At 40.9% G+C, this 15845-nt stretch overlaps 1 long non-coding RNA gene across 1 annotated transcript; it reads left to right on the forward strand.

Annotated features, from left to right (window-relative positions):
- The first annotated feature begins 9258 nt into the window (after positions 1-9258).
- Positions 9259-14388, forward strand: LOC134299372 (uncharacterized). The gene is made up of 2 exons (XR_010006562.1): positions 9259-9633; positions 9911-14388. It is a non-coding gene; the product is annotated as an uncharacterized LOC134299372 (long non-coding RNA).
- Positions 14389-15845: the final 1457 nt, after the last annotated feature.

Raw genomic sequence — 15845 nt, forward strand, 5'->3', positions numbered from 1 at the left:
GTGCTGGCTTTGGCCTACAAAACCTTAAACGGCTCTGGTCCAACTTACCTCTCCGAACGTATCTCCCCCTATGAGCCGCCCCGCAGATTAAGATCTTCCAGTGAGGCCATGCTCTCGGTCCCACCGCCGTCACAGGTGCATTTGGCTGGAACGAGGGACAGGGCTTTTTCGGTGGTGGCTCCGCGGCTGTGGAACTCCTTGCCAAGGGAGATTAGGGAAGCCCCCTCACTCATGTCTTTTAGGAAGCAGCTGAAGACCTGGATGTGGGACCAAGCTTTTGGCCCATCCTAAGATACGGTCGATATAATCTGATGTATTCGCTGGATTAATGTGTAATTGAATACAGACTGGCTCTGACTTTTGGCCCAATGCTACTGGCCCTGTTGTAATGGCCACACAGTGCTTTACTGTTTTAAATGGGGTATAATATTGGTTTTTAAGTGTGTTTTTACGATCGTTTGTTTTACTATATTTTGTATTATATGTGGCATTAATCTTGCCATTATGTAAGACTGCTCTGGGTCCCCCTGGGGGAGAAGAGCGGTATATAAAATAAATAAATAAATAAATAAATAAATAAATAACATCTTACAGCGATCATCAAATGAGATATGCATTTAAATTCATTTTTTATTCCTCACAAATTTACCCCTGTCCTGCATGGAAAAGATTATCAATTGGAACTGTGTTTTTGTTATTTATTTAATTAGATTAACAATCAATTTCCAAATCATCATTATGTTGTCTATTGCCACTACATGCCATGAAATGATTGTCTTCAGGATCCAGCCATACTGAAATAAAGCTTTTGAATGCCCATGTTATTAAATTTCAATTTATTTATTTGCCGTGTCAGAAGCAAATTGAGAATATAGATATAATGTATAGAAAAACTACAAACAAAGTTAAAAATGTGACATTATATTAAATTTCCTTTGATAAGAAGCTGGCCACTTCAAGTGCTAAACTAATTCAAGTGAATTACTGAATTTCCTTGCCAATACTGCCACTCGTTTTCTGAACTATCCTCCTACAAATCTTTCTTCAATTTAGTTCAAAGGCTATGTTGTCAACAGAATGAATGCCATTTATTATCTCAGACAATTGGGTAAGCATGTCTTGGTCTTACTCCTGTTACTTTCTTATAATTTGTTTGCTTTCTCCAAATATTTTAATATTCTTTTTCATCTGTGTTGACATAACTGCAAATGAAAGGGAAGTGTTTCTTATTTCTTCCCCTAATTGATAGGGTAGTTTCTTGATGGATCAAGGAGGCAAAATGACTTCTTCATAGAAATGAAGTCTTTACACTAGTTCTTCTCAAAGTAAATTGTTTTCAAAGTAAACAATTGCGTGACTCCCACAATAATGTTTGCTGTAAGCACTGCTTTTAGCTCAGTCCAAGACTTAGGGCTTGTCTACATGGGTCTATTAGCCCTTACTCTTCATGTATTCAATCCTGTGATCGACACCCCCCCCCCAGGACATTGTAAAAGATAGTTAAAAAATCAAGGCTTTATGTCCTATATATCATATATTTATAGCAGAAGGTAACTGAGATATTTTACTGGAGTTTACTGTGATTTACTGTGATTTATTAAAAATCCCTGGCAAAAGTTGTTTGACCTTTTAGCCTGAGGCAAGAGATAACAACTCTCCTAATCCTTTCCTGAACCAGTGACTCACAAACAAAAGCACTCTCTTTTTGTTTATCCAGACAAAAGAGTTAGCAAAGGAAAAAGCCAATTTTAAACCACATGCTTTACAATCTTGCCCTTATTTCTCAAAAATTTGAAATATATTCTTCTGCTTATCTTTCTGCTTTTCCTGTATCCCCTTTGACACACATTTTCCAATATTATTTCCTTGTGCAATGTCTTTTCCTCCATATATATATATATATATATATATATATATATATATATATATAGAAGCAAAGTGACCACGCTGTGAAATCTGGCCAAACATGCATTGACCTGGGTGTAACTGGCTTGCTCCAGGCTATGATCAAAGTTTCCATCGGCTCCTCCTTGCCCTGAACTTGCCCTGAACCCTGGCTTGACCATACTGTGGACATTCAAATGAAACCCCTTGTCTTTTCCCTTAGATTCTGGACTTTCCTATGAAACTTTATGAACTCATTCTGGACCTTTGGGTGGGTGGGAGTGGGCAATATGATTTCTGGTTCTATGAATGTATTCGATGTATTTCTATATATCTCCCTTCCCAAAATGCCTCATATATGAACTTTTAAAATATGAAATGTCATCTTGGCATGATCCCAGCATTTCGTCATCAAGGCACATAATCACACACACTTAAAAGGTCTCAATCAAGACACTTTTGCAAAACAATATTTGGTTGGCTTGAGAACCCCAGGGGATCTCGCCAGTCATTATATCTTCCATGAATCACTTAAATCCACTTAAAAACCATCCCCGGTTCATTGTTCCCCGCCCGGCCCGCCTCCCTGCTCCTGACTGAACGAGGGGCCAAAATGGCACTGGCTTTCTGATTGGTCGGCGCGCCTCTCCCTCCCCCTCCCGCTGTTAGCAACAACCAATCAGCATGAGGCCGGTCTGAAGGGCTGCCCTGTTGACCGCCCTGTTTTTATGTTATAAAAAGTGTTGTAATGTGTTATGTGACATGTCACTTCAGCGAATTATTGCATTTTGACACCCGCATCAGCTGACTGGAATAAATATCAACTCGGTCATCTCTCTTCACGGCTCTAGGGTGAGATTATTGGGGGAATGGGGCAAATTGATCTGTAGTGCCTCCCGCTTGCCAGGATTTTCGAACCTGCAACCGGAAGGCATTGAGTCTCCCTAATTCAGAGAAGAACCCCTAAATTTTGGCTCGATAACAATCCTACCGTGTTTCCCCTAATTAAGACCTCCCCAAACAATAAGACCTAGTAGGGGTTTGGGGGGATTGCCAAATATAAAACCTCCCCTGAAAGTAAGACCTAGCTACTAAGAATTGGACCTTCCAGGCTGCAGGAGAGTTCCATTGGGAAGCATGGCAGCAGGGCAGAAGCAGCACTCATATGCACTGGAGGGAGGGAGAGAAAGTGCTTGCTTTCTGTGCCTCCCTGGCTGGCCTGGCCTTTTCTCCCGCCTGTCCCCCAGTCGCGGCTCGAAGAACCTTCCATCGCTGCTGCTGCGCTGCCGTTTCTTCCTTTCGAGACAAGGCTCCGTCCTGGCCATGCTCCCTTAGCCCCCAAGGCTTCTGATTGGCTCCTGGTGCCAGGGCGAGGGAGGGTGGGAGGGAAGGAAGAGGGCTTGAACACCCTTTCCACTCGTCCTGCTCCTTCTGCTTCTTAAAGGCACAGGACACATTGGGATTCTCCTTCCATTCTTATTCCTATCCTATGCCATGAAACTTATTATTTTATACTATTATTATTACCATATTATTATCATCATATTCTGTTATTATTATTATATCCCATTATTATATTATCCTATTAATATATTTTATATCATTATATTATATTTTTCTATTATTATTATTATTATTATATCATTATATTATATTTTTCTATTATTATTCTATTCTATTTTCATATTATTATAATATTATTATTATTCTGTTATTATTATATTCCATTTTATATTATCCTATTAATATATTTTATATAATTCTATTCTATTCTATTATTATATTATATTATATTATCCTATTATTATTATATTATTATGCTATTATGTTATTATTATATCCTATTATTCTATTATCCCATTAATATATTGTATATCATTACATTATTATTCTATTATTATTCTATTATATTATCATTGAAACTAGAGTAGAGAGAAATCAGCGTGGAAACCTTGTGAAACCTAAACTGCAAGAGGTACCATAGATTGTCGTACATGTAAATAATGGTAGTAACAAGAAATTCTTGATAGGATTCAGTTTGTCTAGTTATGCTGGTTTGTGATGACAACTACTTTACAGTATATAATAAATGTTCATTTTGTTGTTCAACAATAAATGTGAGCTCTTCTTCATGGAAAAATAAGAAACCCCCTGAAAATAAAACCTAGTAGGCTTGAGCGATCCATGAAAAAATTGATTCTAAACTCGTTTCAAAAGTAAGGGGCGCTAGCGTTTCGTTTCTGATGTCATTTCTGAATTTTGCCCTCAAAAATTTTCGAAATTTAACGAAAATTCGTTAGTTTCAAAAGTAATTCGTTAATGGCGGACGCGCATGCGCACTTGCAAAAAAAATAGCACGAGGGGAAGACTTTACAGGACTCCCCCGCCCTCATTTTTTGAGCGATCTTCTTCAAACTTGGTACAGTGGTAGAACACATTTAACACTGATATCTCACCAAAATTTGGAACGTTCCCCTTATCCTCTGATTTTTGGTGAATTTTCATAGCTTTTATAATAAACAATTTTTTAATAATTGCAGAAATCTGTTCCTGGTTTGAAAGTCTTATTTCCTGTTTCATTGGGTTGTCTTTACTGTGAAAGTCATTGTTCTACTTGAGAAACTTTGTTTTTGTGGCTGAAACTTTGTTAAATTGGTGGACCAAACCATAATATGTTCCATTCATGTCACTTGCACAAAGTTCAGGCAGTGTCATAGATTTTGCCATGTTTCTATGACAGAACCAATTAGGAAATGACATTTATCACCCAGGAACAGAAATCATAGTACACCATCAAATCATTCCTGACAGATGGCTATCAGCCTCTGAATAAGGAAATCAGTTCCTGGTTTGAAAGTGCTATTTCCTGAGAGTCATCTCTGGTTGTTTGAGAGTTTGTATTAATGCTATGACAGTCGACTCTCATTTAACCGGCACCCATGGAGAGCGGTCAATGTCAGATAACCGAGAGTCGTCTCTGGTTGCTTGAGAGTATGTATTAATGCTATGACAGTTGACTCTCATTTAACCGGCACCCGAGGGGAGTGGTTGATGTTATGACAGTTGACTCTCATTTAACCGGCACCCGAGGGGAGTGGTTGATGCTGAATAACGCAGAGTCATCTCTGGTTGCTTGAGAGTTTGTATTAATGCTATGACAGTCGACTCTCATTTAACCGGCACCCGAGGGGAGTGGTTGATGCTATGACAGTTGACTCTCATTTAACCGGCACCCGAGGCGAGTGGTTGATGCTGAATAACGCAGAGTCATCTCTGGTTGCTTGAGAGTTTGTATTAATGCTATGACAGTCGACTCTCATTTAACTGGCACCCGTGGAGAGCGGTCAATGCCGGATAACCGAGAGTCGTATCTGGTTGCTTGAGAGTTTGTATTAATGCTATGACAGTTGACTCTCATTTAACCGGCTACTGGCCGATGTCGGATAACTGAGAGTCGTCTCTGGTTGCTTGAGAGTTTGTATTAATGCTATGACAGTTAATGCTATGACAATGTTTGACCCATCCACTGATTTTTGGGGATTTTTAAAGCAACGTTTTTTAAAAATGTTAGCAGATCGATGGCCACGCCTCCCTGTCCTTCTTCCTTCCACTTTGATTGGCTTGCTAAGGCTTCTGGGAAATGGAGTTTTTGGCTCATAATGGCGACTTGCTTCATTTCCACTTAAAAGAATGGTCAAAATTCAGAGGCTTGTTCTCCTGCATTTTGAAAGCTATTATGAAAGCAACGTTTTTTAAAAATGCTAGCAGATCGATGGCCATGCCTCTCCCTCCCTCTCTCTTCCGCTCTGATTGGCTGAGAGGCATGCCAACATGGCTTCTCCTCTCAGAGGGGCTACAGCTACATCCGAAGACATCAGAAACAAACGAAAAAAGGTACTTTTTTATTCAAATTCGTAATTTTTGTAAGGCAGTGAGCAGATGTTTCAAATGTCAATTCAAAAGTACTTGCGAAACGAATTTTTAACGAATTTAACGAACTAACGAAAAATTTGCTCAAGCCTAAAACCTAGTGCATCTTTGGGAGCAAAAATTAATATAAGAGCCTGTCTTATTTTCAGGGAAACAGGGTAGTTATCCCCACAATGTTCTTTAATGTCTAGTGGGTACCATAGGGTAAACAGAGTTGCTCCAATTTAGCCCCATGTTAAAAAAAATTGTGGGATATACTATAGTTTGTCTGGAACTCTGGGCAACCCTGCAGCATCAGTACAATGTAGACAGTCCACTGTCCACATAGGCCAAGGTGGTCCATACTATGGTTATATCCCAAATAAATTGCTGCAACACGCTATACATGGGGGTGCCTTTGAAGATTACTCAGGAGAAGCTCCAAATGTTCTAATGGGTGGCAGCCAGATTGTTCACCAAAACGGTGTACAGGGGGCATACAATCCCCCTGTTATGCCAGTCCCACTGACTGCCAGTCAGCTACTGGGCACAATTCAAAGTGCTGGCTTTAGCCTATAAAGCCCTAAACGGTTCTGGCCAGCTTACAGAACTCCCTCTATGTGTCACCAAGTTCTGTGCGGCAGCAATCTCCATCAGACAGACGATGACTGACCCCGCAGGGCTTGTAGCCAGAGCAATTTCTTATAACTGAAATGCTGCAAATGCTCCCTCTATCCCCTTCCAGAGCCTCTTAGTGGATCGATATTTATTATTAGCCGACCCTGCTAATAGTCTGCTTTTAATTTGTTTTTATTATAACATGCTTTTAACCTGTCCTTTTATTTGACTTTTATGGGAACTGTGATTCCTCTTTTCGGGCACCAGTGCCCATTTTCATATATGCTGTAATTTTCATAGACTGTAATAAATTGCTGAAATCTCGGAGATTAAGATCTTCTGGAAAGGCCCTGCTCTCGGTCCCCCCTCCTTTGCAGGCACGACTGGTGGAGACGAGAGACATGGCCTTCTCAGTGGTGGCCCCTCAGCTATGGAACTCCCTCCCCAGTTACATTAGATCAGCTCCTGACCTTCAGAAAGTAAATGAAAACATGTATATGGAACCAAACCTTTGGATAGTAATTCTCAGTGCAATAAGTGAATATGGAACAGTGCAATTTATGATTGGAATGTCTCTTGGACTATGACTTTGGATTGCATGGTTTTAATTAATTAATTTTGAGATTAAGTTGTTTTTAATTTTTTGTTTTAATGTTTTGTTTTATTACATACATGTATATGCAACATCAAATTGTGACTTTTTGTGAACCGCTCTGAGTCCCCCTCGGGGTGAGAAGGGCAGGGTATAAATGCAGTTCATAAATAAAATAAATAAATTAGAAGACAATTCCCCTGTTTCCTTCCTCTTGTGGGATGAGGTTGTTGTTGTTGTTGTTGTTGTTGTTGTTGTTGTTATTGTTATTATTAGTATTATTATTATTATTATTTCGTTTTATCTCCCGAAGGAGACTCGAAGTGGCTTAACATAGAAGCATTAGCATACAATTTAAAATATATAAATAAGCAAACATAAAAATGGAATTAAATACAAACAGTATTTAAACATTCACAGTTAAAATCTATTAACATATATTCAAAGTTAAAAACCACATTACTGCAGTAATGGGGCATATTTGTCCTTCACAACTTCCATTATTGGCTACAGTGGCTGGACTAATGGGATCTGGATCCCAACATCTCATAGGCTACAGCCCTGACATATTAGATACCTCATTTAAATAAAAACAACTTCTTTAGCCTCTGCTCTGCAAATTAGAATTCAGATTGTCGAAGACTTTCATGGCCAGAATCACATAATTGTTGTGAGTTTTCTGGGCTGTATGGCCATGTTCCAGAAGCATTCTATCCTGACGTTTCGCCCACATCTGTGGCAGGCATCCTCACAACCTCTGAGGATGCCTGCCACAGATGTGGGTGAAACGTCAAGAGAGAATGCTTCTAGAACATGGCCATACAGCCCGGAAAACTCAGAACAACCCCAGAATTAAGATATTATATTAATTTGTTTGTTTTGAATTCCTTCCACCCTGAAAAGTATACAACATTTTTGGGATTAGAGTTTTATGTAATATTTTAAATCCTTATTTTGAACCTGACCCACTTTGCATTTCTGGATCTCATTGCATCTGGGTTATATTTATTTTATGAAGTATGTTTTATTTTTATTTATTTTGAAGGAGGAAACTATCAAGAGGCCAGCCAATAAATGGTTTATCAAAGCACAAAAGCTGTTTGATGCAAAATCTGAAATAAGCATCTCTTTAATTTATGGGTGTAGCTCACCCTGATTTCACAAGACATTAAAGTACTTCTATTGTTGTTAATACAGTAAAATCATATTGTGCAACGTTATACAGAATTCATTTTGAAGTTTCAGAGAGGAAATAGAGTAGTGTACACAGAACTTTGTGCATAGCATATCCTACATGAGGCTATAAATATGCCAAAGCCCAACCTACACATATTTAATTGTTCTTTCACCAGAGAAACACATGATAACTATTCCTGTTTAACAGGTGATAGGTTTCAGTCTTAGACATTATGATTCACCTAGGATTACAAAACGGGCACATAGATGAACTAAGATCTAAATTCAAAAGCCCAACTTTAGTCATCAACCTGTTAGAACATCCTTCCAACTATGGAATCGGCATCACAGATTAATACTTGGTTTCAGAAGACGTGGACAGTGATGATAGACATGCTTATATATACCTATAAAAAGTGGTGAGTGGCTCCTGACTTTAAGTGTAATGCCAACAGAATTATGTTGGTTGAATTGTGGGTTCATATCCCCCTTTCTTTCTGATAATGACAGAAAGCTCTCTGAAGCTTTAGGTGCTCTTACTGCCTATTACAGGGAAAACCAGCTGATACTTAATCTATCTAAAATGCAGACATGTGCTTTTCATCTTAAGAACAGACAAGTACCTCGAGCCCTGAGGATTACTTGGGAAGGAATCCCACTGGAGCATTGCCACACACCAAAATACCTGGGAGTTACTCTGGACTGTGCTCTGACTTATAAGAAGCACTGCACGAATATCAAGCAAAAAGTGGGTGCTAGAAATAATATCATATGAAAGCTGACTAGCACAACCTGGGGATCACAATCAGACAGAGTGAAGACATCTGCCCTTGCACTTTGCTACTCTGCTGCTAAATATGCATGCCCAGTGTGGAATACATCTCACTACGTTAAAAAAGTGGATGTGGTTCTTAATGAGGCATGCCACATTATCACAGGATGTCTACATTCTACACCACTGGAGAAATTACAGTAGAATTCTGGTTATCCAACATAAAGGGGCGGGCCAAATGTCGGATAACTATTATCCAAGCCTCTCCACACTCCAAGCCGGGTGCATGACAGGGAGGGAAGAGACTTTTCCCTCCCCAAGCACTGGGCTTCAAGAGCTCTGTTGCTGCCTACAAAAACACTGTTTCTCTATGCAGCAAGGCTCCAAGCCAGGAACTTGGCAAGGAGAGAAGGGACTTTTCTCTCCCCAAGCAGCAACAGAGGGAGCCTGGTGCTTGGGGAGATAAAAATCTTCCTCCCTCTCCCTCTCCCTCTCCCTCTCCCGAGTTCCCTCTGGCTCAGCAGCACTCCATTCCTCAGGCTGCCACAAGAGGATGTGAAGGAGGAGGTGGTGGAAGAGGGGGAGTCAGACGAAGTGGCAGAGGAAGCCATGAGCACAGCGGAAGCCCACCCTCCATCCGCCACCTCGGAGCAGCTGGTGGGAGCCTCCGAGCTCCTCAAAGGTGAGCGAACGAGGTGAAGGGGGGGGGACTTCTACTGAGTTCTCCTTTGGAGTCTGCCTCCTTCGAGGCACCTGCCCTCTGCCTCCGGAGAGAGAAGTTGCGCAAAGGGTCTGGCCTTTAGTCTGGCCTCCCTCTGCACCCCAGCACCTGTGGAGAGGGGCAAGAAGCTGGCACGTCGGATAATATGGGGTGTTGGATAATATGGGGTGTCGGATAATATAGTGTGTCGGATAATATGGTGTGTTGGATAACTGGAACTCTACTGTATACTGTTTAGCCAGTATTGCACCACCTGACATCCATCGGGGAGTAGCAGCCTGTAATAAAAGGACCAAGGAATTGACATCTCTGGCCCATCTGCTGTTCAGATATCAGCCAGCAAGCCAACACCTTAAATCAAGAAATAGCTTCCTAAGATCTACAGAGACACTCGCAGGAACACCTCAGCAAGTGAGAGTCCAAAAGTGGCAGTCTAAAACGTGAAACTTATTCCATGGCTGATACCAGATGAGAAACTCCCTCCTGGGCACACAGAAGACTGGGTGATTTGGAAGGCAATGAATAGACTGTGCTCTGGCACAAAGCTAATCTTAAGAAATGGGGCTACAAAGAGGAATCCACAATGTGCGAGTATGGAGAAGAGACCATTTGCTACAGTGCGGCCTGAGCCCTGACACATGCATGGTGGAGGACCTTCTCGTAGCGACACAGGAGGCACTCTGAATGGCCATCTTCTGGTCAAGGGAAATCTAGTATAATGTAAAATTTTTGACTTTGTGTGGTTTTGAAATACATTATAGCTGTGCCCTCAGTTTGTTTCTGACACAATAAATAAATAACTAGTTAAAAAGACAGATTAAACCTGGTTAAAGTAGTTTGAAATGAGGATATATTAAAACTAGTTAGGCTTTTGTGAATAGCTACAAATAAGATTAGGAGTTCTGAAAACAAATTAACTACTTGTATTATAAACTACTAGTTGTGCCCGGCCACGTGTTTGCTGTGGCATTGTCTGGTGGTGTTGGTGAGAAATTGTTGAGGTAGTGGTGGTATTGAATGTCTGTTGTTTGGTTGTCTTTATGTTTAGTATGCACACTGAAGTGGATTATATGGCAGTGTGGACTCAAGATAATCCAGTTCAAAGCAGATAATATAAGATTCTAAATGGGTTATATAGCTGTGTGGAAGGGCCTTGAGTCTACACTGCCATATAACCCAGTTCAAATCTGATAATCTGTGGAAGAGGCCTAAGTGAGGCCTAACTGTGCCTGTCCCCTGGGTTGAGGAGGTTGCTAGGAGACCAAGTGGGCGGAGCTTAGCATTCAAACTGGCAGCAATTGGATAAAAACAATTATTCATCTCCCTGTAATTAGGACTTTATTTTTCTTTTCTTTTTGTTGTATCAACCTAGAGCCGTGGATGATGGGTTGTGTTGTCAAATTTCGAGGTTGGGGGGCCTGTAGTTTTGTTGTTTTGTCCGCTGCCCTGATGCCATCACTCTTTTATATATATAGATCTAATACTGCTAGCAACTCTTTTCTGTAGCTATCTGATATGTTTAGCAGCTGCCACATACTGTCTGAGATCTGCTTTGAATTATCCATATTTCTTGTTGAAATAATATAATTTGAGTCCTACAGAATCAAACAAAATAAAGAGTTCACAAAGCAAACAGCAAGTCTAGGGGAGTAGCAACAGAGAGGAGTCAAGCCTGAGTCAATAGATTAACAAGTGTATTGTCTAGAGGAGCAGGGAAACAGAGCCACTAGTAAAATGCCCAAATGCTGAAAAAAGAAAAACTTTCTAATGATTCATAATGCAAAGTAAGAAAATATGCCAAAATCAAAGAAGGGGTCCAGTAACAGGAAGGTAGGAATTCTGGAACAGGATCCTGCCAACAAAGACAGAAGTTAATGTCAGCAACCCATTTTCTCAGAAGTATGAGTGTATATACAGTTCTCCAAGGGTTTTCAATTCGCACCAATTACAGAGACTCTGTTAAGTACAGCCTTGCCAAATCCTTGAGCTTTATTACAGTTGAGTTCTCATGTACACAAAATAGGGTTTCTATAACACTAAGTAAAACCATTTTTGTTCCTGGGTTAGAAATGTCATTTTCTCATTGGTTCTATAATAAAAAATATGGAGAAAGTTTATTAAAATGCAACAACGTAGTTGTTGCAAGATATGCTGCAGCACATTTTGCTATAGTTTTTCAATGAATATCTCATAGAGTCTTGACCAATTCAACGTAGTTTGTGGCAGCCACAAAAATTAATTTTCTGAAGTATAACACCTACATTCAAAGTAAGTATCACACAATTTCACAGGAATAACATTTTAAACACGGAACAGATTTTTTTTTCAAATTTTGTTACATAGTGTAATTTGCAGATTTTTCACTTCTTCATACCCTCTGGGTGGTTTTCAAAGTGTGCTTCCTGGAGCCGCCAAGGGCTCCACTAAGCATAATGAGGGGCTCTGTGCTTCCCTCCTCTCCCTCCCACTCCCAGCTTTCCATTCTCTTTCCCACTCATTCCCTTCCCCTAACCTCCCTTGCTCCCAAAAGCCTCCCCCCTGCCTCCCTTTCCGCAAAAGCCTTTTTTTCTTGACCTTAATCACAGATCATTTTCCTGTCACCTTCCTTGCTTCTAAAACCCTATTTCCCTCTCACCACTCAGGAGGTGCTTTGAATGTGCTTTTCCTGCATGACAGAAGGGGGTTAGACTGGATGGCCCCTGGGGTTTCTGCTAATATTATTGTTAATATTACAAAGGCTGGATGGCCATCTGTTGGGGAGCTTTGTTTGTTCTTTTCTTGCACGGCAGAAGAGGTTGGACTTGATGACCCCTGGGGATGCTCCTATTATTAATGGACATTCTCACTTGATATCGACAATAAGCCTGGAACTAATGACTGTTACTGAGGATAGAGGCAAAATTCCGATATTTCCGATATTTCTACCCCGCCCTTCTGCCCGAGGGGACTCAGGGCGGCTTACACAACTGGCAGGATCACTACCAGTACATCACAATACAATAAAATATAAAACAGTTAAAATAGTTAAATAACATAGTAAAATACAATATATAAAAGATTTAACACAGTGCAACACCGAATATATATGCCAATCATCCATCAGACCTTGTGCAAAAGCCTTAATCCAATCCATGTCAACACTAACTGAGATAATTCATTAAACGCTTGCACGCATAGCCAGGTCTTCAACCTCTTTCTAAATCCTAGAAGGGATGGAGCCTGATGGATGTCACTAGGGAGGGAGTTCCATAGCCAAGGAGCCACCACTGAGAAGGCCCTGTCTCTCGTCCCCACCAGCCGCGCTTGTGAGGCAAGTGGGATCGAGAGCGGGGCCTCCCAGATGATCTTAAGGTTCTTGTGGGCTCATAGGAGGAGATGCGTTCGAACAGGTAAGTTGGACCAGAACCGTTTAGGGCTTTGTAGGTCAAAACCAGCACTTTAAATTGGGCTCGGTAGCATATCGGCAGCCAGTGGAGCTGGTTTAGCAAGGGGGTTGTACGCTCCCTGTAAGCCGCCTCAGTTATTAATCTGGCTGTTGCCCGTTGTACTAATTGGAGCTTCCGGGCCATCTTCAAAGGCAGCCCCATGTAGAGTGCGTTGCAGTAATCCAAACGGGATGTAACCAGAGTGTGGACCACCGAGGCCAAGTCAGACCTCCTAAGTAACGGGCGCAGCTGGCGCACACGTCTGAATTGTGCGAAGGCTCCCCTGGCCACCGCCGAGATCTGGGTCTACAGGCTCAGTGATGAGTCCAGGAGAACCCCCAGACTGTGAACCTGTGTCTTCAGGGGGAGTGCGACCTTGTCCAACACAGGCTGTAACCCTATACCCTGTTCAGCCCTGTGACTGACCAGGAGGACCTCTGTCTTGTCTGGATTCAATTTCAATTTGTTCGCCCTCAGCTTCCACAGTACTTACTATTGCTTAAGGTTTTTGGAAATTGAAGTTCAAAGCAACTAGAGGACCAAAAGTTTATCTGCCATTTAATGAATCATAAGTCCTTTCAGAACTTTTGAGCACGGACACCGGTGAGTGATCATGGGAACTATAAACCACAAAAATCTGTGTTGGACGACCCCGTCCAACACAGGCTGTAACCCTATACCCTGTTCAGCCCTGTGACTGACCAGGAGGACCTCTGTCTTGTCTGGATTCAATTTCAATTTGTTCGCCCTCAGCTTCCACAGTACTTACTATTGCTTAAGGTTTTTGGAAATTGAAGTTCAAAGCAACTAGAGGACCAAAAGTTTATCTGCCATTTAATGAATCATAAGTCCTTTCAGAACTTTTGAGCACGGACACCGGTGAGTGATCATGGGAACTATAAACCACAAAAATCTGGAGAGTCACAACTGCCCACCCCTGACCTGGAAAAATTGAATAAGATTCAGACCATCAACCACTAGACCACTATTTTCTATTATTCTTAGACTGCTGCTGTTTTTATTACTCTTTCATTTTAAATTCACCTTTTCAACTCACAAGGGATTGTGAAGCCTGATAGATTGTTTAAACCAATATACTCAGACTTGCCGTTAACATCTGGGTCAGAGCCCGGCAATCTTACAACTTGTATTTCTCCATCTACAAGTGAGAGTATGACTCATGGCAGTTGTTCATAGGTAGAATTATGAAAGGAGGAATCTATCGTGTTCATACAAATGTTTGTCTGCTGTTTTGTGAATAAAGCCTAAGCAAGTCTTTATGTAAATAGTACCCAACAATGGTATTATTTTGCTGATGCTTATAGATGGTCAGCATTGCTTGATTTTGACATGATATAATAAGCAAGCTGAAAACTCTCCTATATTATTGAAGGAATGAAATACAGATATTATTTGGGAGAAAATGCTCTCACTTTGCCCACTTTGTATGTGTCCTTGATAATCCCAAATGATTTCTAATCAAGCCTGTTCCTTTCTGCACAGGTCCTTCTTGATCCTGCTTCTTGGTTATTAAAAATGTGTCAGGAGCTAGCTTTTCTATAGTTTGATTCTGATGTTGTAGCAAGGGAGTGTCAGGAAAAAATGTAAGAAAGACTGATGGATTTTAGATATCTGGCAACAAATGCAGACAGTCTTCAAACTACTTATTGCTACTATCCACAGCATCCGAGGGCATTACAGAAATGAATAAGCTTCTAGAGCTGAGACAGGAAAAATGTGCATCTATATACAACATGCCCATGCCCGTATACTAAGACAGGCAAAGCACGGCTGATAAAATCTAAATTTAAAACTTTCCATTTTGGTAGGATGCTTTGGAATATTAAATATTGATGCTTCCCAAAATGCAATTTACTCAAAAAAGACACACACACCCCTGCCCCCTGAAAACATTAACTTTGAATACATGGGCATAAGAAACTCTCGCTGAAGTTGCTATTCCCACTGCAGAATCACCTATTAATATTTCACCACACAAGTCAGAGAATAGGAAGGAAATGGAACATGGCCATACAGCCTGGAAAACTCACAGCAACCCAGTGATTCTGGCCATGAAAGCCTTTGACAACACATAGGAAGGAAATATTTTAAATTTTGTATGGGGTGACTAACATCCAAGAACAGCAACAACTATTCTGATGGGACTCCTTAAGAACAGAGGCTTAGGTTTTCCTGATACTGCCTTATGCTATTATGTTTGTATAAATCATAGTAGAACTGGTTTCAGGAGAATTTAAACCCCAGTGGGAGAAGTTTAAAAAAACATACTTCCTTAGATTTGAGGGTTTTTTATTTGTTTGTGTGGACTAATGAAACAAAGTCAGTACTGCTCAATAAAATTCTTTTATTGAGTCTTTTTGACAGTCTGGAAATGGTGGAAATAAAAATTGAGACTAGACATAGACTCATTGTCAAGGATTCTGTTGGAAATCATCAATAAGAGTGGTTAATAAGAAATTTTGATAGATGGGGATTACGGCATTTCAATACCAAAATCTGAGGTCGAAGCCTTACTGTGCCTACCGCAGTTGCCTCCAACATCCAGCCACTGAATTGTCTTCAAGGACCCCACCATCGTCCCTTTCTCCTCATACCATGTGGGAAGAACTTTTCTGGGATCAGCATACTGTAAAATCTGAGGCCTCCACCTGAGCCTGGGCAGAGAACATCGTCAGTTGCTGGCTTATTTCCATCGCGGCTGGAGTGTGGGGCACAGAGTCGCTGTGC

Source organism: Anolis carolinensis, chromosome 5 (genome assembly GCF_035594765.1).
Source record: "Anolis carolinensis isolate JA03-04 chromosome 5, rAnoCar3.1.pri, whole genome shotgun sequence".
In the NCBI taxonomy this organism is placed as follows: Eukaryota; Metazoa; Chordata; class Lepidosauria; order Squamata; family Dactyloidae; genus Anolis; species Anolis carolinensis.